Genomic DNA, 22,325 nt, shown 5'->3' with positions numbered 1-22,325 from the left:
GTGGAAAGTTGTCTGCTGAGAGGCTGCCAATAAGCACACATGTTCACACACACAACATACATGTAGACATGCCATTAGGTATGTGGAAAATACATAATTGGAATTACTGCAAATGTTAGTACTGTTATGCTACTGTATAGTAGCATAGACTGAAACAGGAGGATTGGGAGGAGGAAGAGGTGCCAGTAGCACTTTTTTTTGGTTCCATTGGAAAAGCCTAGAAAATAAATTCTCTGTAACTCATCCTAACTAGGATCCTATTAAACCAAAATATTGGCCTAGTAAATGTAGGCTCAGAACAATGAAAAGCAATACCTTCACTATCTTTTTTTTTCTTAATATTTTTTTGCTTCCCTCCTTTATTTTTTTCTTTCCCACTATCTTTGTTTCTCACTTCTGTTCTTTCTCAACCCTAAACTAGGTATCATTTTTCCCCCAAGAGAAAAAAAAAGAAAAAAAAAATATATATATATATATATATATAAATATGTGTATATATATATATATATATATATATATACATATATATATATATATATATATATGAGTAATTTTAATTAAATGGAAATTTTGGAAGTCTCCAGAGAACTAGACAAAAGAAATCCTCTTTCTTTTTGCATATATTTGCATTTATATCACTTAACACTGTACCTGGTACTTAATAAATGTTCCTTGAATAATTTACTGACTGTACTAATGCAATTATGGTTTTGGTCTCTAGGCCAAGCACTGTCTCATCTGTGTATCATGCACCCTGCCAAGTACTGGAAATGCAAAGCTTAAAAAAAAAAAAAAAAAAAAAAAAGTATGTCCCTGCTAAGGAACTTGCATTCTAATGAGATTGTGAGATTGACTACATGGACATCAAAGTTATGTAGAAGATTGAAGGAAAGTACTAATTGAGGAGAAGGTACCGGAAACTAAGAGATATGAGAGAAGTAGCCCTTGATTTGAATTTCAAAATAAAATGGAAATCCTAAGAGGCAAAGATGGGAGAGAGTGGTGAAGAGGAAGCCTTCTCGGCAAGAGGAACAAGTTTAAAGGCACATGTAGGATCTACATATGTAGATCCATATGAAAAGACCTACAAGTGAACTATTATGACTGGACAGTAGGATATCAAGTACACAGAGGGAAGTAAGATATAAGAATAGTAGAATGATAAGAAGCAACCAATTATGAAAAGTTCAATACCAAAGGAGAATTTTTATATGGTCTTAGAATTAATAGGGACATTAAGTTTACTGATTAAAGACTGGGGGTGCATGGTTATACCAGCACTTCAGGGAAATCATTTTGGCAAATGTATGAAGAATGGGGAAGAGTGGAGAGAAAGATTTGGAAGATTATTACTCTGCTCCAGGTGGGAGCTAATGAGGATATGAACTGGGGTTTTAGATGTATGAATGGAGAGAAGATGATTTATTTTGCTAATTAAGAAATCTGGGGTAACTTTAGAGAAGGTAATTTCAATTAAATAATGAAGTCAGAAGTCAGATTGCAAAAGAATTAGAAGAAAGCAAGAAGAGGAGGGATGGAAGGATATGGAATTCAATGATGTCAAGCCACACACAAGTAGAAGAGGCAAACAGATCTGAAATGGGCCATTGATGAAAGGGTAGAGTATACAGATGACTAGGACTGAGGGGTAGATAGCTGCAGTTGGAGATCAGGATTTGTCCTTCTGGGAGTTCAGTACCACTGGAATGGAGAGAGTGCAAAGGAGATGATGTTATACTAATCACTGAGAAAATGAGTCTAGACTGAGTATCTAATATATTTGCTGTTGAAAACAACAGATGGTTCTGGTTGACCCTCACAGTTTTGGAAAAATCCTCAACCTATTGGGTTGCTGTGTTCTAAGAGGCACCTCCAAGCCTAACAACAGGCAAGAACAAGAGACAGTGTGTTGCAGTCCAGGAAGAGGTTTTATCAAAGAACTGATTTAAGGCAAAAAGGCAAATCTTACTGAGCTGTCCCTTCAGGACCATCTGGATGCCTAGATTATCTTGTGTGTCTTAGTCAGGGAGCAGCAGCCACACCAAGGTCAATCCACATTGTAGACCTGAGGCATCTGGAGGCCTAGGAAAGAGGCAGGGGTTGGACATGGCCCAAGCTATAAGCAGGGTCTGGCAACTTTGTGAAGCACATAACTTGATTCTTCAAGGTTTATCAATAACATTCAGAAAGAACACTTCAAACTATGGAAAAGAATACATTTCATTCAAAACTAGTTGGTGTATTTTAGCATACAAGTTAAAATTATTATCATTTTAAAGGACTAAATCAACCATTCAATTTGGATGAACTAGAAATGTATAGAAACACGAACATCTGGAAGCTGTCTCATACCCTGAACACCCCTAATTATGAGTCTCAGATGATAACCGGGTTTCTGTCTTGGAGTACAAATGACTACTATATGTTAACATGATTCCCTTGTGCTTTGTATCTGAATTACTCCTTTTGCCGTTTAAAGGCTAGTAGAGTGTTATAAGGCTTCAAATGAGAAACCAAAGGCCTAGACAGTCAAGGGAATTTGAAAAGCACACAAAGGAGGATAGTGTTTGCTGGGAAGAGACATTTCCTGCTTGAATGTTATTCTTTTAGATGTTACTTTTGTGAATCAAATAGCCCCTGTTAACAGCAGGATTTTTTAGGGAGACCTCTGGTTTTCATCTTTATTATTCCCAACTTTGTACTTCTAGTTCTCTGAGATTTCCTTTACTCTAAATTGACTGTGTTCCTCTGTGATTCCATATGCTGCTACAATGTTAGGGTTTAGCTCTCAAATATACATTTCTAGGTAAAATTTAGTCTAGAAACTTTCCTTTCAGTTCTTTGAGCTTTTTTTGTTTAGTTTTATTTTAGATGAGATAAAATGATATATCTAATAGAATCCTAAATGGTGAGATAGAGATATATTTGAAATGAATTAATGGTTTTAAAATTAGTGGTAATATGTCTTTGTTTAACTTCATGTTTTAAGTGAGGGTTTTGATGAGAGGGCAAGTCTAGATTTAATTTCCCACCCTTTTTCCCCTAAGGTAAAAACTCCGATTAAGATTTTTGTTTTTATTTTTAAGGAATTAGTATCAATATGGAGCTCATGACCATTATAAAATGTTAAGGACATTTTACTTCTGACATTTTTTATTTTTCCTAGTATTGGTATTTCTATATAAAACCAAAAAAATCCAATTTCATAATTTAAAAATCAAAGGCAAAGATCAAACATTGAGAGCCTGGTCTAATAGAAAGAAAACTTGTAATAATAATGTTAATAAATATTAATGTGATATAAACATGATAATCAGATTCTCAGAATATTCTACTTGGAAGGGATATTAGAGGACAACCTATATCTGAATAAGTATTTCATTTATATAATAATAACAATAATAATAATAATAACAATTTCAATCACTAGCTTTTATGTAATACCTTAAGGTTTACAGGGCAGCTGTGTGATTCAGTGGATAGAGTACTAAACCTAACATCAGAAAGACCCAAGTTCAGTCCAAAACTTGCCATCATCCTGTGCACGTCATTAAATTGCTTTCTAATTTTGTTCCTTATCTGAAAAGGAAGAATTATAGCACCTACCTATCAGGTTGTTGTAAAGATGTAAGGAGATAATATTTGTGGAGGGCTTTGCAAATCTTCAAGTTCTGTAGAAGTACTACCTATGTATTATCTCATTTAAGCCTCACAACAACCATGTGAGGTAAATGCTATTTAGAAATATGAATAAAACAGATTGTGATTCACACTATTGGGACACATTTCCTGACCAGCCCATTCTACTTTCAGATTGTGCTCATTTATAGAAAATATTTCCATATAGTAAATCTTCATTTGTACTCATAGCTGCTTATCTTATCCTCATTTTCTATTTGACTGCTTTCCTGCTCTTTTTTGCTCTCTTGAAGGATAAAATCATCTCCAAAACTCATACATCTTCAGTGACCCCTAGCCACGTTGTCCTCTCCCTCTGATTGGAAAAGGTGAGAGAATGAACACTAGAGAGCTTCTCCCACATCCCATTTAAGGAATTCCTAGGGCATTTCTATCATCATTTCTACCCAACTGGTCTCCTGGATTTCATGAGATTGTCCTATAAGGCAAATCAGTTCTGTACTTCATCATCAATCAGTTCATTTTCCAACCACTTGAAGGACTTAGATGGAGCTAGATTTTGCTAGATAAAGATTTCAACTCTGTGTTTAGGTTAAACAAATAATCAAATTCCTCTTATCAGAGTTGTTCACTATCTATTCTCCTTCTTATTTAACTATTTCTATAAAATTATAGCCTTGAACATCATGTATAGAAAACTGATAGAACTTGTTTTTGTTTTGGATTTCCTTTTAATTTTTTCCTTTGAATATGATCGTTTCAACCACACTACCAGCATTGTTAGTTCCTTTAATGGTAACTACTGAATTACAATTCCTGAGTTTCTAGGGAGTTGTGATGAACTTCAACTGGTGATTGAAGGCTCCATTATCACTTTGACAAAGAGAGCTTGATACCTTGTCTAGGGACTTCATAACATGTCAAATATTGTTAGAAAAAAGGACTTTTCTTTGGCATATCTGATATATATAATATCCATTTTATATCTATAAATTTCCTTTCATCCTTTCTGGAAAAAAAATTAAGTTTAGCAAGCAATTACTATTTATTAAGGTTTCTTTCTTTTGGTTAGGTTTGCTTTTAGTTTTTTAATCATTCCTTCTATCTTTCTTTAGTTGTTTTAAGAAGAAATTTTTTGAGGATCCTCTATAAATAAATATATTCATAACAGCAAATTGGCAGCAAAAAAAAAAAATCTGAAAATAATACAGATTTTCATTGATTGGAAAAAGACTGAACCAATTGAGATGTATGTGTATTTAACTGATGCTAAGTGAAATGAGCAGAACCAGGAGATCATTATACATGGTAACAACAAGATTATACAATGATCAATTCTGATGGGCGTGGCTTTCTTCAACAATGAGATGATCTAAATAAGTTCCAGTTGTTCAGTGATGAAGAGAGCCATCCATCTACACCCAGAGAGAGGACTATGGAAACTGAGTGTGGTCCACAACATAGCATTTTCATTCTTTTTGTTGTTGTTTGCTTGCATTTTATTTTGCTTCACTTTTTCTCTTGTGCCATACGATATATGCATTCAATTATGTGATAATTATATAAATATGAACACGTTAAAAAAAAAAAAGAGAGAGAGAGAGATGTATGTGTATAACTCACATATCAAGCCTGGAATATTTGCATAAGATTTATCCTTTTGGTGAGGTGAATGATGACTCAATACTACATGTCTGTGTGACGGGTGAAATTAGTTCAAAGGCTTGGGAAAGGAGAATTTTTCTTCTTTATCCTCACTCAAGAGAAAACACATAAGGTTCCAGATTTTCTTTGGAGAGAGACATGTTGAAATAGAACAGATTTTGGAAGATAAACATTGTGGGGGAAAGCATTATTCTGAAACTATAATTGATTTCTAGTTTGTTTCCCTATAAACTTAAGGGAATTTCTCTTTGAATGAGATTGGGGTTTCTTGATTGAATTGCTATAATTTGTCCCCATTCAAGGAGCTCATTTGCTCTCTGTATTTTCTGGTTTATATCATAATCTCTATAACTTCTCTGATTTCTACTTGAAATTTGGTTGGACTAGTGGGTTTACTTATTGCTAACAATTTGTGACTGTCTTTTGTGTAACTGGCATTTGGTTCCATGACCTTCATATACCACAGCTTACTCAGCTATTCCCCAATTGATGAGCATCTACAGAGCTACAACAAACATTTTTGCACATGTGGGTTGTTTTCCTTCCTTTATGATTTCCTTGGGATACAGACCCAGTAATGGCACTGCTGGGTCAAAGGGTATGCCCAGTTTTATAGTCCTTTGAGCATAATTCCAAATTACTTTCCAGAATAGTTAGATCATTTCATAACTGCATCAACATACATTAGTGTCCCAGTTTTCCAACATCCCCTCCAACATTTATCATTATCTTTTACTGTCATCTTAATTAATCTGAGAGGTGTGAGGTGGTACCTCAGAATAGTTTTAATTTACATTTCTCTAGTCAATTGTGATTTAAAAAATTTTTTCATATGACTATAAATGGCTGTAGTTTTCTCATCTAAAAATTGTCTGTTTGTATCCTTTGACCATTTATCAATTGGGGAATGACTTATATTCCTGTAAATTTGACTCAGTTCTTTATATGTATTAGAAATTAGACCTTATCAGAAACACTGGCTATAAAGATTTTTCCCAGCTTTATACTTCCCTTTTAATTTTGGTTCTGTTGGTTTTGTTTGTGCAAAACCTTTTTAAATTAATGTAATCAAAGTTGCCTTTCATAATATTCTCTAGTTTTTCTTTGGTCATAAATTCCTCCCTTTTCCAAAGAGCTGATAAGTAAATTATCCCTTGCTCTCCTAATTTGTTTATGATATCAACATCTATGCCCAAATCATATGTCCATTTTGATCTTCTTTTGGTATGGGGTATGAGATGTAGGTCTATGCCAAGTTTATGACATATTATTTTCAAGTTTTTCCAGTAATTTTTGTCAAACAATGAGTTCTTATTCCAGAAGCTGGAGTTTAGGGGTTTTCAAATATTAGATTACTAAAGGCTTCGATTATTGTGTTGTGTGTATCCAATCTATTCCACTGATCCATTATTCTATTTCTTAGCAAGTTTTGATGACTGCTGCTTTATAATATAATTTTAGGTTTGATACCGTTAAGCCACCATTCTTTGTATTTTTTCATTAATTCTGCTGATTGATCAAATCTTTTGTTTTTCCAAATGAAATGTGTTATGATTTTTACTAATTCTATAAAATAATTTTTGGTGGTTTGATTGGTATGGCACTGAACAAGTAGACCAATTTAGGCAGAATTGTCATTTTCATTATATTAGTTTGGCCAATACATGGATATTTTTCCAATTCCCACTTTATTTTTGTGAGAAGTGTTTTATAATTGTATTTGTCTAGTTCTTGGGTTTGTCTTGTCAGGTAGACATTCAAATATTTTATTTTGTCTAAAATTTATATATATAGATATAGATATTATTGTGGGATAATATATGTATGTGCATATATATAATATATTTTTAAATGGGATTTCTCTTTCTTCTTGCTGATAAGCTTTGTCAGTAACATATAAAAATGATGTGATTTTAATCTATTATCACTCTTTCTGAGAATAATAGCATAACTATCCTCATAGACCTTTTTCCTGTTCCCCTCCAAGCTGGAATTAAAGTCTCTTTTAGAAAGGAGTGAGCATGATGAGAGAGGTACTATTTATGACTTCCCTTTAGTATTTAGACATCCTAAATGGAAACATATATAAGCATTCACATTCCTGTATGTATATCATGGAATATGACTATGACTGTTACTGTAAGAAACAGTGAAATCAGGTAAACATAAAAAGATTTATTTTAACTGGAATGGATTGAAATAAGAAGAACCAAGAAAGCAATATATTAAATGATTACAGTGCAGTAAATGAAAACAACTTTAAATGGTAACCAAATTTATATAGTTGCAAGCATCAGTTTTGGCCACAATGAAAAGAGGATAAAACCATAATTCCTCCTCTGAATAAAGAGGTGTGGGAACAATTGTTATAAAATGCATTATAAGATTTAGTTATATTGTCAGTCATGTTTGCTTATGTTTTTCTTTCTCAAAAGGAAGGCTACATTTTAAATAGCTAGGGTGTACAATATTATAAATATTAATAAAACAGTGAAAGGAAAAATACTGTAAATTTTTTTTTTATGTTTACATACTTAGTCCTAGAAAATGGTGTTCATAAAATATAGGTCATGTTATTTTGAAGATATACACATTAGGCACTGTACTTTAGGTGACAGGATGTAATATTACTGAGTAACATTCTTTCTAAGTAGTAGTTTCTGGGCTCCTTTTCAATATTTCATTTAGGATTATTCCCAACAGCTTTGTTCTGACAGGACTCAATCAAGATGTTAGTTAATATCCCTGGAAAATTGCCTTTTTGATGGGTTTACTGCTCTTGGTTTTTACTTAATCTGTTAAAGTTTCTTCAATAACATATACTTGTCTCCAAGTTATTGCTAAACTCACTATTTACTGTAACCCAGGCCTAGTCTTTGTCCCCAATGATCTGCAAGCAGTCATTTCACCATCCCTAAAAGTCTACCATATGATAGAGAGAGGTCCATTTCTGTACATGGTAATTTCATATTGCTTTTTGTTTTGGGATTTCTGACAGTTTCTTCTTCACCCTCACCCCTCCACAAATAAATTTCACTACAGGGACTGTGATTCTGCATGTAATAACAAGGTACTGTTGCTTAGAGAAGCTGCCATCTAAACTTTAAAGGCTGACAGGGAAGATATATTTTTACTGAGCTGGCTTTCTAACTCTGGGTCACCAACGGACTTTCAAGAAGTAAAATCAAGTTATCAAAAGGACTTTTGGCTGTGATTTTTCAAGGTGCTATTCAGACATGACAACTTGCCCTCCTACTTTTATTATGACTTACTAATTCTAGGAGAATATAGGTATTTTTTTTTTAATTTTCTTTTGTATATTTTGATTTTTGCTTGTTTTCCTCAAGCTTCTTTCTTCTTTTTTCTGAAGCACCAGGGTGATATTAAACAAAAGTATCCATTGTCGGAGTTATAAAAATGGAGCATTGGAACTGGTTAACATGTTTGTGTAGGAAGCTGAAAGGAGGATGCTTTTTATTGAAGTGAAAGAGGCATTTTAATTTTTAAAAAAAAGCACTGATAGAAAGATTGAATTTAGCATTTGTTCCTATTTTTCATGGGTCTGTATAAAATTGTTTAAAATTATATATTGTAAAAATGAGGAATGTTTGAGTGAAGCTCACAATCTTCTATAATCAAAAAATGTAGCAGGGTAATATTTTTTACACATTTTTAGAGCTTCTGTAGGTGGTCATCAAAGAGGAGTTGTTTATTGACAATAAATAGAAGATGGTGGAGAAAAATAAGAAAGTTTCCTGAGTTCTCTTTAAATTCCCTCAGAAACAATGTTCAAGCCTCTAAACCTAACCTATAAAAGACAGAGTGAAACATTTTTCCAGCTTAAGGTAACTTAGAAGAATTTTAGGAAATGTCTGTCTCACTTGGGCAAAAAAATGTGCAGCCTAATGAAGATGGTGTCAAGACAAGCCAGAAGGAGGCTTTATCCACAGAATAGATCAGCAGCTAAGGTTACTAGATCCTGGCTGAGCAAGCTATTGGCATATCAGAGCAGCTGTGAGGACTCCATTCCCAGAAAAGAAGGCAAACTTCCTGCCCATGAACCCCAGTACAACAGGCATGGCTATGGAAAGCCACCCCACTATACTGGGCAAGCTGCCAGTCCTAGAGACTTCAGTAGAGAAAGCCAATCACCAGACCTAAAGAAGCTTGGAACAGTGCTCCTTATGCCCCAGGAGCAGAACTAAACTTTAAAAGTCACAAAACAAAACAAAACAAAAGAACCCTGATACCGAAAACTACTATGATGACAGGGAAGCTCAAAACAAAGGATGATAAGAGGATAATAATGTCAAAATTCCTATATACAGAGCCTCAAAGGAGAATATAAAGTGATCTCAAGAACAAAAAGCCTTCTTGGAAAAGTTCTAAAATGACTTTTAAAATCAATTAATAGAGGTAGAAAAAAATTTGGAGAAGAAATAAGAATTATGCAAGAGAGAATGAATAGCTTGGAAAATGAAGGTAGAAAGTGAAGAAAATAATTCATCAAAAAATACAACTAGACAAATGTGGGGTGAAAGGGAAAGAGGAGAGTAATCCACTAAAGAAAACAATTCTCTTACAATCAGAATTGGCCAAATTGAAAAAGAGGTAAAAAAGGTAACTGAACAATCCCTTAAAAATAAGGATTGGGCAAGTAAAAGCTAATGATTCTATGAGATATCAACAGTCAGTTAAACAAAATCAAAAGAATGAAAAAAATAGAAAAAAATTTTTTTAAAAATACTTCACTGGAAGAATAATAGATCTGGGGGAAAAAGAATCAAGAGAAATATTTAAAGATTAATGGACACTCAATAAGAGAATAAAAAGAATTGAAGGAATCAGAGCAGGCAACAAAGAAACAAAACTTTTACTCTTTGCAGATATACTTAGAGAATTCTAAAAAATCAACTAAAAAACCACTAGAAATAATTAATAAGTTTAACGCAATTTCAGAGTACAAAATAAACCCACAGAAATGGCACCAGCATTTCTATATATTACCACAAATCCCAGCAGGAAGAGAAAAAAAGAAAGAGAAATTACATTTAAAATATCTATAGACAGCTCTGATGGATGTGGCTCTTTACAGTGGTGAGGTGATTCAGGCTAGTTCTAATGATCTTGTGATGAAGAGAGCCATTAGCACCCAGAGAGAGGATTTTGGTGAATGAATGTGGATCACAACTTTGTTTTTCACTTTTTTGCTGTTGTTGTTTACTTTCACTTTGTTTTCTTTTTCACTTTTTTTTTCTTTTTGATCTGATTTTTCTTGTGCAACAAGATAATTGCAGATATATTTGGAAGAATTGCACATGTTTAACATGTACTGGATTGCTTGCCATCTTAGGGAAGGGGGAAGGTGAGAGAAAAAAATTTGGAACACAGGTTTTTCAGGAGTGAATGCTGAAAATCATCTGTGCATGTATTTTGAAAATAAAAGCTTTAATTAAAAAAAAATATGTCAGTAGACAATATAAAATACTTAGGAGTCTACCTACTAAGTCAAACCCAGGAACTATTTGAACACAATTACAAAACACTTTTCATACAAATAAAGTCAGATCTTTCTAATTGGAAAAGTAAGAATTGCTCATAGGTAAGTAGAGATCATATAACAGAAAATGACAATCTACCTAAATTAATATACTTTCTGAATGCCATACAAATCAAACAATCAAAAAATGTGTTAAAGAGTTAGAAAAAAATAATAAAATTCATTTGGAAGGAAAAAAGTCAAGAATATCAAAAGAATTAATGAAAAAAAAAATGCAAAGGATGGTGGTCTAGATATACCAGATCTAAAATATATTATAAAGTGGCAATCATCAAAAATATTTGGTACTGGCTAAGGAAAAGAGTGGTGGATCAGTGGAATAAATTAGACACACAAGACACAATAGCAAACAATTATCATAATCTAATGATTGAAAACACAAAAACTCCAGATTAAGAATAAGAACTCATTATATAACAAAAAATGCTGGGATACCTGGAAAGTATGGCAGAAACTTGGCACAGACCTACACCTCACACTGTATACCAAAATAAGGTCAAAATGGACACATGAGTTAGGTATTAAGGGTGATACCCATAGCAAATTAGAAGAGCAAAGAATAGTTTACATGTCAGATCTATAAAGAAGGGAAGAAGTTTTGAATAAAGAAGAGACAGAGAACATTATAAAATGCAAAATAGCTAATTTTCATTACATTAATTAAAAAGATTTTGCACAAAAAAAACAAAAAGCAAAAAACAAACAAACAAACAAACAAACAAACAAAAAAAAAAAAACAATCTCACCAAGATTAAAAGGAAAGCAGAAAGCTGGGAAACAATTTTTATTGATAAAGGCCTCATTTTTTAAATATCACGAGAACTGAGTCAAATTTATAAAAATACAAATCATCCCTCAATTCACTAATTGTCAAAAGATATGATCACACTGCTTTCAGATGAAGAAATTAAAGTTATCTACTGCCATGTAAAAATGTTCTAAAGCAATACTGATAATAGAAAAATGTCAATTAAAACAACCCAAAACTACTACTTTAAACTATCAGTTTGGGTAATATAACAAAAAGGAAAATGATCAATGTTGGAAAAGATTTGTTAAAATTAGAAAAGTAATGGATTGTTTGTTGAGTTATGAATTGATACAAAGATTCTAGAGAGCAATTTGAAACTATTCCCAAAGGGTTATAAAACTTTTCATAAAAATTATTGTAAAAATATGTATGCCTATATTGAATTCTTTACCATGTTTAACATATATTGGCTTATTTGCCATTTAGGGGAGTGGATGGGGGAAGGTGGGAAAAAATTAGAACACAAGGTTTTGCAAGGGTCAGTGGTGAAAGATGATCCTTGCATATGTTTAGAAAATAAAAAGCTTCAATACATTTTTTAAATAAAACATTGCATATCTTTTAATCCAGCTAATATCACTCCTAAGTCTATATCACACAGAGATCTTTTTAAAAAAATGGAAAAGGATCCATATACACAAAAATATTTATAGCAGCTCTTTTTGTGGTGGTCAGAAATTGAATAATGAGGAGATGACCATCAATTGGGCAATGGCAGAACAAATTGTGGTATAGGTGTGTCATTGAATAGTGTTGTGTTATAAGAAATGATGAACAGGCAAATTTCAGAAAAACCTGAAAACATACATGAATTTATGCTGGGTCAAGTGAACAGAACCAGAAGAACATTGTATACAACTGATGAGAAACTATAAAAGACTTAACTGTTTTCAGCAATATATGATCAAAAAGATTCATGATGGAAAATGCTATCCAGATCCAGAGAAAGAATTATAGAATGTGAATGAAGATCAAAGCATGCTCTTTTCATTTTTTGTTTTTTCCTTTCTTATGATTTTCCTCTTTTTTTCCTGATTCTTCTTTCACAACATGACTAATAGGGAAGTATGTTCAATATGATTATACCTATATTGCTTGCTGTCTTGGGCATAGGGGAGAGAAGGGTTTGGGGGGCAAAAATCTGGAATTCAAAATATTATATAAACGTATGCTAAAAACTACCTTTACAAGTAATTTGAAAACTAAAATATTATAAATTGGGGAAAACATAAAATATAAGAAAGAAAAAGGATTTTTCTTCCTTTTACCATATCCTAGCACTATGCATTTCTCACCTTTTCTGTATATTACTTAGATAAGTAATAGTGGTAAAGGGAAACGACAGTGCCTGCTGTTCAAACACAGCATGGAAATTGAAGTTTAAAGTTCCAAAAATGAACCATGATGAGACCTAATTCCCTTATCTTCACTCCATATGCTGAAAAAAAATTGTGTTCCTGTGGAAGTTGTATGATGAACTCTGTTTAGCCCCAAGGAGAATCAAGAGGTTTCTTTGGAAAACAGTTCATGTATCAAAGCATCAGAAATCTACAACTGCAAAAGGCATCGAAAGCCTATTCTACTTTACAGTTGTGGAAACCAAGACCCAAGGAGGTTAAGTGACTCAACCAAACAAGTCACTGACATAGTTCATATTCAAAGGGGGATGAAGATTTGAACATGGGATCTTTTATTATAAAGCTATTGTTCTTTATACTAGACCTTACTCTTTGATGAGCAACAAGTCTTGGTAAAAGAATCTTTCTTGCCCATTTTTCAAAATTCAGGGTCCTAAGGGAGTCCTCAAACTCTCTGTGCTCTATAATCTCCAGAATTATTAGAAAGTTTAAGTTTGTCTTTGTTACACTGGGCTTAGAACAGGGAAGACTTTAATTTAACTTGCTTCAGACACTTAATAGTTATGTGACACTGGGCAAGTCACTTAACTTGTCTGCCTCAGTTTCTTCATCTACAAAAAGGGGATAATACTAGTATCTTTCTCCCAGAATTGTTGAGAAATTGAAATGAGATAATATTTGTAAAAATACTTGTAAATCTTAAAAGGTTATATTAATTATCATTACCTAACACATGATTCATTAGAGTTAGGAGATCTTAATTTTAGCTCCAGAGCTATCAAGAAGCTAAATAACTTTGATGTGCTTCTTAACTTTTCTAAACCTCAATTTTCCCAAATAAAAAAATCAGAACATAGGACTAGAAAGATATTGTTGAACCACAGGGCATTTAGAGAAGAACAAATAAGATTGTGCTAGATCTTGAGATTATTCTTCATTTCAAACTATCGAATAAACTGAGGATAATTAACCTTGAGAAGAGAAGGCATTTAGCAGGCTGAGGTGAAGTGAGTAATGAAAGTTGTCTTTGTTAGATATTTGAAAAGTTATATCAAAGGGGAAAGGAGGCAAGGAGAAAAGGAAAAATGAGAGGACAAACTGCTTCTAAGGACAACAGGTTCCTTTTCAGTCAAAGTCTTCAAGCAAAGGTAATATAATTCATTCTCAAGTATATTGTAAGCAAGCATCTTCTTCAGCCAAATGTTGAAATCAGTGACCTCTGACTTCTGGCCGAGAAGGTGGTGTGGAGGCAGACAGCTGCTTGAGCTCCACATTTTCTCTTAGAATTTACTTCATAACAAGCCTCAGAATTAATGCTTGACTGGAAAAGAAATCCACAAATAATCACCAACAGAAGACATCCTTGAAATTCGCCAGAAAAGGTCTGTGTTTGCTTGGGGGAGGGGACGAACAGACTGGGTGATGATAGGAGAGAGAGCAAGGCAGGCAGCTCATACTGCTCAGTCCCTAGGGGGGAGGGGTGCTATCTCTTCCGTTTCTGCAAAAGGACCTTTACCCCAGTGTAGATATTCCATCTTGGCAGCAAGCCAGGAGCAGCAGAGAAGGTGTAAACACTGGAGGTAAAGAATAAAACCCTGGAAAGCTAGTGTCTCTTGGGACCCGGCCACCCCCACCCCCACTGGGAGTGACTCAGCCGTTCTTAGAGCCTCAGAGCGTAGACACAGCACAGCCATCACTCTCCTGTTAGTGCCTCAATGCTGTCTCCCAGAGTCTGTAGAGGTAGCCCAGTAACACCATCCAGCCCCATCCCCTCCCCAGAAACAGACCAATTGTTTCTCTTGTCAATTTGTTTTCTTTGATTCCCACTCTGATAAAATGAACAAAAAATTTAAAAGGGCTCTAACCATTGACAGCTTCTGTATGGAGAGAGAGCAGACTTCAAACAATGAGGAGAATAAAAGCAGACTGTCTCCAGAGGAATCCCTTAAGGGGGATATGATCTGCTCCTCAATATATAAGACTCTCATAGAAGAAATCAAAAAGTCTCTCAAAAGACAGCTAGAAGAGAAATGGGAAAAGGAAAGAGAAGCTTGGCAAGAGAGTCTAGAGAAATCATCCAGAGTGGATAAAGAGATCAAATAATTGAGAAATAAAATTACTGAGTTGGAAAAAGAAAACAGCTCTCTAAAAAACAAAATTGATGAAATGGAAAAAAATTCCATAGAAGATAAAAACTCAATTGGACAATTACAAAAATATATATAAAAAGTGAGTGAAGAAAATACCTCATTGAAAATTAGAATCAAACAAGTACAAATGAATGACTCAAGGAGAAACCAAGAAGTAGTCAAGCAAAACCAGAAAAACTAAACAATTGAAAAGAATGTCAAGTACCTTATTGGGAAGACAACAGACCTGGAAAACAGACCCAGAAGAAACAATTTGAGAAAAATGTGAGGAAAAAATAGCCTGGACACTATTTTCCAAGACATCAAAAAGAACTGCCCAGACATTTAGAAACAGAGGGTAAAATAGACATTGAAAAAAATTCATCGATCACCTACTGAAAGGGACCCTAAAACAAAAACGCCAAGAAATATAGTGGCCAAGTTCAAAAACCATCAGACAAAAGAAAAAATATTGGAAGCTGCTAGAAAAAAAGCAATTCAGATATGGAGGAGCCACAATAAGGATAACCCAGAATTTAGCAGAGTCATTAAAGGAATGAAGGGCCTATATTATGATATTCTGAAAGGCTAAGGAACTTGGTATGCAGCCAAGAATAACTTACCCAGCAAAAATGAGCATCGTTTTCCAGGGAAGAAGATGGACATTTAACGAAATAAATGAATTCCATCTATTCTTGATGAAAAAACCAGACCTACATAAAAGGTTTGATCTTCAAATACAGAACTTGAGATTTCTAAAAAGGTAAAAAGAAATCTTGAGAACTATATTTCTGCCATAAAGATATGTAAAGAACACATGTATAATTTGTCCTAGAAACTAGAGGTGGAAAAGAAATTATATCATTAAAAAGGGTAAAGTGGTAGTACTACATGACATAAAGAGGCAAAGGTAACCTATTATATCTGAGAGAAAGAAAGGAGGGGGATGAACATAGTGTGTATCAATAGACATTCAATTTATGGTGAAACTTCTTCCATTTCATTGAAAAGTGGAAGGGAAGGAGTAAGCTAAGGGGAAGGGAATACAGAAATTGTGAGGAAAAGGGGTAAAATAGGGGGAGGAACTTTAAGGTGGGGAAGGGATACTAAAAATGGAGGGCTGTGAAAAGCAAGTGGTGCTCACAAGTTTAATACTGGGGAGGGGGGGTAAGAGGGAAGGAAAGGAGAAAAGCATAAGCAGGGGTTAACAGGATGGCAAGCAATATAGAATTAGTCATTCTAACCATAAATGTGAATAGGGTAAACTCCCCCATAAAGAGGAAGCAGTTAGCAGACTGGATTAAAAGCCAGAATCCCACTATATGTTGTTTACAGGAAACATACCTGAAACAGGGTGATAAATTCAGAATAAAAGTAAAAGGGTGGAGCAGAATCTACTATGCTTCAGGTGAAGCCAAAAAAGCAGGGGTAGCCATCCTCATCTCAGATCAAGGAAAAACAATAATTGATCTAATTAAAAGAGATAAGGAAGGGCATTATATCTTGCTAAAGGGTAGCATAGATAATGAAGCAGTATCAGTATTAAACATATACTCACCAAGTGGTGCAGCATCTAAATTCTTAAAAGATAAATTAGGAGAGCTGCAAGAAGAAATAGACAGCAAAACTACAATAGTGGGAAATCTCAATCTTGCACTCACAGAATTAGATAAATCAAACCACAAAATAAGTAAGAAAGAAGTCAAAGAGGTAAATAGAATACTAGAAAAGTTTGATATGATCTTTGGCGAAAGCTAACTGAGTACAGAAAGGAATACACTTTCTTCTAAGCAGTTCATGGAACTTATACAAAAATTGATCATATGCTAGGGCATAAAAACCTCAAAATCAAATGCAGTAAGGCAGAAATAGTAAATGTATCCTTTTCAGACCACAATGCAATTAAAATTACATTTAATAAAAAGCCAGGGGAAAATAGACCAAAAAATAATTGAAAACTAAATAATCTTATACTAAAGAATGATTGGGTAAAACAGCAAATCATAGACATAATTAATAACTTCACCCAAGAAAATGACAATAATGAGACATCATACCAAAATGTGTAGGATACAGCCAAAGGGGAAGTTTTATATCTCTAGAGGCCTACTTGCATAAAATAGAGAAAGAGAAGGTCAACAAATTGGGCTTACAACTAAAAATGCTAGAAAAGGAACAAATTAAAAACCCCCAGACAAACACAAAACTTGAAATTCTAAAAATAAAAGATGAGATTAATAAAATTGAGTGTAAAAAAACTATTGAATTAATTAATAAAACTAAGAGTTGGTTCTATTGAAAAACAACAACAACAACAACAAAATAGACAAACCCTTAGTAAATCTGATTAAAAAAAGGAAAGAGGAAAAGCAAATTGTTAGTCTTAAAAATGAAAAGGGAGAACTCACCCCTAATGAAGAGGAAATTAGAACAATAGTTAGGAGCTACTTTGCCCAACTTTATGCCAATAAATTCGATAACTTAAATGAAATGGAAGAATACCTTCAAAAATATAGCTTGCCCAGATTAACAGAGGAAGAAGTAAATAGTCTAAATATTCCCATTTCAGAAAAAGAAATAGAACAAGCTATTAACCAACTCCCTAAGAAAAAATCCCCAGGACCAGATGGATTTACATGTAAATTCTACCAAACATTTAAAGAACAACTAACTCTAATGCTATATAAAATATTTGAAAAAAAAAGGGATTGAAGGAGTCCTACCAAATTCCTTTTATGACATAGACATGGTACTGATACCTAAACCAGATAGGCTGAAAACAGAGAAAGAAAATTATAGACCAATCTCCCTAATGAACATTGATGCTAAAATCTTAAATAAAATATTAGCAAAAAGACTACAGAAAATCATCCCCAGGGTAATACACTATGACCAAGTAGGATTTATACCAGGAATGAAGGGCTGGTTCAATATTAGGAAAATTATTAGCATAATCGACTATATCAATAACCAAATTAACAAAAACCATATGATCATCTCAATAGATGCAGAAAAAGCATTTGATAAAATCCAACATCCATTCCTACTAAAAAAACACTTGAGAATATAGGAATGAATGGATTATTCCTTAAAATAATGAGCATATATTTAAAACCATCAGTAAACATCATATGTAATGGAGATAAACTGGAACCTTTCCCAGTAAGATCAGGAGTGAAATAAGGTTGCCCACTATCACCATTACTATTCACTACTAGAAACCCTAGCCTCGGCAATAAGAGCCGAGAAAGAGATTCAAGGAATTAGAGTAGGTAATGAGGAAATCAAACTATCACACTTTGCAGATGACATGATGGTATACTTAGAGAACCCCAAAGACTCTGCTAAAAAGCTATTAGAAATAATTCAGAACTTTAGCAAAATTGCAGGATACAAAATAAATCCATATAAATCTTCAGCATTTTTATACATACCAACACAATCCAATAGCAAGATATACAAAGAGAAATTCCATACAAAATAACGGTCGATAATATAAAATATTTGGGAATATATCTACCAAAGGAAAGTCAGGAATTATATGAACAAAATTACAAAACACTAGCCACAAAAATAAAGTCAGATTTAAATAAGTGGAAAGACATTCAGTGCTCTTGGATAGGCTGAGCAAATATAATCAAGATGACAATACTCCCTAAACTAATCTATTTATTTAGAGCTATATCAATCAGACTCCCAAGAAACTATTTTAATGACCTAGAAAAAATAACAACAAAATTCATAGGGAAGAATAAAAGGTTGAGAATTTCAAGGAAAATAATGAAAAAAAAAAAAAAAATCAAATGAAGGTGGCCTAGCTGTACCTGATCTAGAACTATATTATAAAGCAGCAGTCACCAAATCCATTTGGTATTGGCTAAGAAATAGACTAGTTGATCAGTGGAATATGTTAGATTTACAGGGCAAGATAGTGAATAAAAATAGTAATCTAGTGTTTGGCAAACCCAAAGATCCCAACTTTTGGAATAAATATTCATTATTTGACAAAAACTGCTGAGAAAACTGGAAATTAATATGGCAGAAACTAGGCATGGACCCACACTTAACACTACATACTAAGATAAGATCAAAATGGGTCTATGATTTAGGCATAAAGAATGAGATCATAAATAAATTAGAGGAGCATAGGATAGTTTACCTCTCAGACTTGTGGAGGAGAAAGGAATTTGTGACCAACGAGAACTAGAGCTCATTATTGATCACAAAATAGAAAATTTTGATTACATCAAATTAAAAAGCTTTTGTACAGACAAAACTAATGCAAACAAGATTAGAAGGGAAATAACAAATTGGGAAAACATTTTTACAGTTAAAGGTTCTGATAAAGGCCTCATCTCCAAAATATACAGAGAATTGACTCTAATTTATAAGAAATCAAGCCATTCTCCAATTGATAAATGGTCAAAGGATATGAACAGACAATTTTCAGATGATGAAATTGAAACTATTTCCACTCATATGAAAGAGTGTTCCAAATCACTATTGATCAGAGAAATACAAATTAAGACAACTCTGAGATATCATTACACACCTGTCAGATTGTCTAAGATGACAGGAACAAATAATGATGAATGTTGGAGGGAATGTGGGAAAACTGGGACACTGATGCATAGTTGGTGGAGTTGTAAAAGAATCCAACCATACTGGAGAGCAATCTGGAATTATGTCCCAAAAGTTATGAAACTGTGCATACCCTTTGATCCAGCAATGCTACTACTGGGCTTATATCCTAAGGAAATACTAAAGAAGGGAAAGGGACCTGTATGTGCCAAAATGTTTGTGGCAGCCCTTTTTGTAATGGCTAGAAACTGGAATATGAATGGATGCCCATCAATTGGAGAATAGTTGGGTAAATTATGGTATATGAATGTTATGGAATATTATTGTTCTGTAAGAAATGACGAACAGGATGAATACAGAGAGGCTTGGAGAGACTTACATCAACTTGTGCTGAGTGATATGAGCAGAACTAGAAGATCATTATATACTTCAACAACAATACTACATGAGGATGTATTTTGATGTAAGTGGATATATTCAACATGGAGAAGAGCTAATCCAATTCCAATTGATCAATGATGGACAGAATCAGCTACACCCAGAAAAGGAACACTGGGAAATGAGTGTAAACTGTTAGCATTTTTTGTTTTTCTCCCCAGCTTATTTTTACCTTCTGATTCCAATTCTTCCTTTGCAACAACAACAAAATTCGGTTCTGCACATATATATTGTACCTAGGATATACTATAAGATATTTAATATGTATGGGGAATGCCTGCCATCTAGGGGAAGGGATGCAGGGAAGGAGGGGAAAAATTCAGAACAGAAGGGAGTACAAGGGATAATGTTGTAAAAAATTACCTATGCATATGTACTGTCAAAAAATGTTATAATTATAAAATTAATTAAAAAAAAAGAAATCCAAGGGAAAAAAAAAGATTTCTGTGGTTCAAGATATTTAATATTAATGGCACTCTAATATATACCATTGTGTTACTATAGCACTGTATTTAACTAGTCATTTAAGTTGCTTCGTGTGTGTGTGTGTGTGTGTGTGTGTGTGTGTGTGTACATAGGATTGTAGATTAAGAATAGGAAGGGCCCTCAGAAGCCATTTATTCCTTTTGGAGAGAAGCTGTTAGGGAAGGCTCACATAAGTAAGAAGTGGTAGTGTAAGAATTCAAATTAAGATCATTTAATTCAAAGCTAATGCCCTCTATCCACTGCATCATGCTTTTGCTATGATGGCATTTATATGTATACACACACACACACACACACACACACACACATATATATCTTCTTTTTGTTTTGATAGAATTTTCTTGAAATATTTTGAATAATATTTTGAATAAAATTTAAGGGTATACATTTTAATATGTGCTAACAATTTTTTCCCCAGAAAAGTATTGCACATAAGCTAGAAATTCTAAAAGGGAATGGATTTGTATCTGCTGTGTGACAACTTCGCCAGAATTTTGGTTCATTGTTTTTAATCATTTGTGCTTATGCAAAGGGTTTGAGATATTGTTTAGATACTTTAATTATTTGTCTATTGATTTTTTTTTATTTTTCCCAGATATTCTTGATCTTTAAATGGAATTCTTCTTTCAAATAATATAATGAAACAATATATTGCAATTGATGTAATTTGATGTTCGGTCTTGCAAAAAAAAAAAAAAAAGAAAGAAAGAAAAATCCAAAATCTTCTACCAAAAAAAAAAAAAAAGAAGGAAAGAAAGAAAGAAATCAGTGACCTCTAAGGTTCTTTCCAAACTTAGGGTTTTGTGATGAGAATAAAAAGATCAAGTTACATACCATTTGAGAGAGATCCTAGAAAAGTTATCCTTTCATATGACACTATTATTAAGCATTAAAAAAAAATATAAACAATCCCTTCTCTCAAGGAACTTCTGTTCTACTGGATACTAATCAATATATAGATTGATAAATCAATATAAAATTCAATTCAAAGTATCATAAATAGCAAAAGTAACTTGGTTGCAGAGAGGGAAACAAGTTTTGCCCATTAAAGCAGCTAAGGGAGAAAATAAATAGTGTGATGGCTCTGAAGTCAAGTTAATCCAGCCTCAGACCCTTACTACCTATGTTACCATGGGCAAAAAATTTAATCTGTCTGCCTCCATTTCCTTGACTATAAGATGGAGATAATAATAATCAGAATAATAATAATCAGAACACTTGTTCTCAAGTTTGTTGGGAAGATAAAATGAGATATTTTAAAAACACTTTGGAAATTTTAAAGCACTGTGTAAACCCAATTATTATTAGATTATCTATTTAAGGAAAAATATAGTTATGAATTTCATAGAATGAGAAGGCAATCTGAATAAGTGGAAGGAGCACCTACACCAATGAAATCAAATCTTTCAAAAGAACAAAGCATAGAAGTTACTTTTTTTTAAAAAAGAGCTATATTCTTTTAGATTCAAATTTTCTTCTAAGTTATTCTGATTCCACAGGTTTTAGTTATTAATGGGGAGCATAAATGATATGGGGGAGATATGACTTAATCATCAGATATCAGATATTTTAAATTTTAGAAAATAATACAAAGGTTCAATTTAAAAATAAATGATAAGGCAAATTAAGTTATTGGTACCCAGGAAATCCACGTATTA

General features: G+C 33.3%; 1 protein-coding gene across 1 annotated transcript in view; it reads left to right on the top strand.

The window, feature by feature from the left end:
* The window catches only part of CNTNAP2 (contactin associated protein 2), a 2,674,182-nt gene that overhangs the window by 2,062,207 nt on the left and 589,650 nt on the right, over positions 1-22,325 (top strand). The gene's annotated exons all lie outside the window — the stretch shown is intronic.

This window comes from Sminthopsis crassicaudata, chromosome 5 (genome assembly GCF_048593235.1).
Source record: "Sminthopsis crassicaudata isolate SCR6 chromosome 5, ASM4859323v1, whole genome shotgun sequence".
Classification (NCBI taxonomy): Eukaryota; Metazoa; Chordata; class Mammalia; order Dasyuromorphia; family Dasyuridae; genus Sminthopsis; species Sminthopsis crassicaudata.
This window is presented reverse-complemented; position numbering and strand designations above follow the sequence as displayed.